Source organism: Otolemur garnettii, unplaced genomic scaffold (genome assembly GCF_000181295.1).
Source record: "Otolemur garnettii isolate 467f Iridium unplaced genomic scaffold, OtoGar3 scaffold00153, whole genome shotgun sequence".
Lineage (NCBI taxonomy): Eukaryota > Metazoa > Chordata > Mammalia > Primates > Galagidae > Otolemur > Otolemur garnettii.
In genome coordinates this window covers 747,339-750,291 of record NW_003852548.1, presented here as the reverse complement: position 1 = coordinate 750,291, position 2,953 = coordinate 747,339, and the positions used below count along the sequence as shown (strand labels likewise).

The window sequence follows — 2,953 nt, the reverse complement described above, 5'->3', positions numbered from 1 at the left end:
TTTTTTGCAGTTTTTGGCCAGGGCTGGGTTTGAACCTGCCACCTCCGGCATATGGGGCCAGTGCCCTGCCCCTTTGAGCCACAGGCACCACCCATGGGACATATTATTCATAGTAAAGCATCACAAGAATGGAGGAGCATGAATCCTGCATACTCAATTCTCATATGAGGACAATTAATGACCTAGTACACCAGTGGTTCTCAACCTTCCTAATGCTGCAGCTCTTTAATACAGTTCTTGTGGGTTGTGACCCACAGGTTAGGAACCAATGCAGTACACAGTGAGGGGTGGGGGAAGGGAAGAGCAGAGAAAGAGAGAGAAGGAGGGAGGAGGTGAGGTAAAGGAAGAGAAGAGAGAGGGAAGGTAGGAGGGGATGGGGGTCTCGGTGTGTATCACACTTTTTAGGGACAAGATAGAATTATAAGAGGGACTTTACCTAACAAATACAATCAGTGTAACCTAGTTTCTTGTACCCTCAATGGTCAGATGGGAGAAATATCTTTTTTTTTTTAATAAAAAGAATTGTATTTACTTAGAAGCATTCAGAATGTCAACAAAACAGCTCCAACTTTTTTTTTGCAATTATAGAGTGATATTCAGTTAACAGAACAACAATTATTTCATATAAGCTGCATCAGAGACAAGTGAAGATGAAAAACTACCATCCTCATATATAACTAATTTGTGCTGTGCACCAACAAGAACCTGCTTTAAATTTCCCTGCCAATTTACAACCCCCATACTGTACCAGGCAAGGTTAGTGGCCATTGAAAATACCACCAGGACAGGGCTATCTAAAGACACATTTGGTAGTGTGTTAACTATACAAAAAAAGGCACTGTGCAGTTTAAACACAAATCTTACACAGTCTTACATTTCTTTTCTTTAAAAGGAGTGAGTTGTGTACAGGGGGGTTAAATGCTTTATAGACAAGAAAAAAAACTGCGCTAGAAGCAACTTATCATCTTCATCTTCATCCTCTTCATCCTCCTCTTCTTCCTTCTTTTTCTTGCTTTTTTCAGCCTTGAGGATTCTCTTTTTCTCTGCATCAGGATTTCCTTTAGCTTGGTATGCAGCAATATCCTTTTCTTATTTTTCCTTCAGCTTTGCAGCCTTCTTTTCATAAGGCTGCTTATTATCCGCAGCAGTGTTATTCCACATCTCTCCCAGCTTCTTTGTAACATCACCAATGGATAGGCCAGGATGTTCTCCTTTGATTTTTGGGCGATACTCAGAACAGAACAAGAAAAAGGCTGAAGGCGGCCTCTTGGGTGCATTGGGATCCTCGAACTTCTTGTTTCCCCTTTAGGAGGGATATAGGTTTTCATTTCTCTTTCATAATGGGCCTTGTCCGCCTTTGCCATATCTTCAAATTTTCCTTTCTCTTTAGCAGACATGGTCTTCTACCTCTCTGAGCACTTCTTAGAAAACTCTGAGAAGTTGACTAAAGCATCTGGGTGCTTCTTCTTGTGCTCCTCCTGACAAGTTTGCACAAAGAATGCATATGGTGACATTTTGCCTCTCAGCTTCTTAGGATCTCCTTTGCCCATGTTTAGTTATTTTTCCTCAGCGAGGCACTGAGTCACCCAGTGCCCGTCCGGCTCTCACGTGCCCTGGAGCTGTCTCTATGGAGCTCAATGTATTGCAATGGCTCTGGGAGGAAATATCTTGATGGAGGATATAACAGTTTATTGGTGGGTTAGACTCTTGTAACTGAAAGGCTAAAACACCCACGGTAACCACAAATCTCAGACATTTGTTGTAAAGGAAAGAAAAGGTTGACTTGTAAGTTTATAGCTCAAAGATTAGGGGAGGTGGTAATGGATTTTACTAATGTGTGCAAAGATTTGTATGGAGGGGAGAACATTTGGGTTAGGTGAGGAAAAGGTAAAATCAATAGTTCTGTTCTGGCAATGTGAAATTTGGGATGCCTATTAAACATCTAATGACACTGTGAGCAAGAAGACAGTGCTGGGCTGGACAGTCTAAGTTGGAGAGAGAAATTCAGAAATCATCATCATATTAGGGGTATTGAAAGAATGGGATGGATGAAATTATTTGGAAAGAGAGTGCTTAGGGAAAAGAAGAAAATAGGGTTACAGAAGATTTGATGAAGTTCTGAGTCACTTTACTATTTAGGAATTTATAAGAAGAGGAGGAACCAGCATGGTAGAGTAAGAAAAAATGACCACTGAGGCAGGAGAAAAACCAAGTGAGTGTGGGGTCACAGAAGCCTAGAAAAGAAAGATTTTCTAGCATGATGGAGTGTCTACCATGTCCAAAAATCTTTCTCTTAACATGTAAGTCTTTTATGACATCAATGAGTGCCATTTTCAGTGGCTCCATAAGGAAAAAGCCGTATGTGAGTAGGGGGAGTAGAGATCGGGAAGCAAAGAAAACAGGCAGAAAACTTGTTTTGGAGTTTTGCTCTAAGGAAGAGCAGACAATCACGGTGGCAATTGTGAAGATAGTTTACCCCTCCCAGATGGATCCATATCAGTTATACTTATATGGTGTTAGGAACCCATATAAGTGTTTTAGCTGACTGGGGCCATGAAAGTGAGTGAAATGATGATGCTGGAGAGAAAGAGGAAAATAGTAGAATGGACATTTTGGGGGAGGTACAAAGGAATGAATCCAGGACCTTTTTTTTACATAGTGGGATTATCTGGCACAGCTGATGGTCCAGCTGAGATCTGTGGTCAATTCAGGTGTTTTTGAGGTCCAATAATAATATTCTTGCTTACATCTCCAAATTAAAATGAATTGAGAAAAAAAAAGATTTATTTTCCTTTGCTATTCCCCATTCTTCTCAGTAAGACTGAAGCTCCTGGCTCGGTGCCTGTGGCTCAAGTGGCGAAGGCGCTAGCTACATACACCTAAGGTGGCAGGTTCCAATCCAGCCTGGGCCCGCCAAACAATAATGATGGCTGCAACCCAAAAAATAGCCAGG

General features: G+C 41.4%; 1 pseudogene; it reads right to left on the bottom strand.

The window, feature by feature from the left end:
- Positions 1 to 885: 885 nt before the first annotated feature.
- On the bottom strand, positions 886 to 1,550 carry LOC100966833 (annotated as a pseudogene).
- Between the last annotated feature and the right edge of the window lie 1,403 nt (positions 1,551 to 2,953).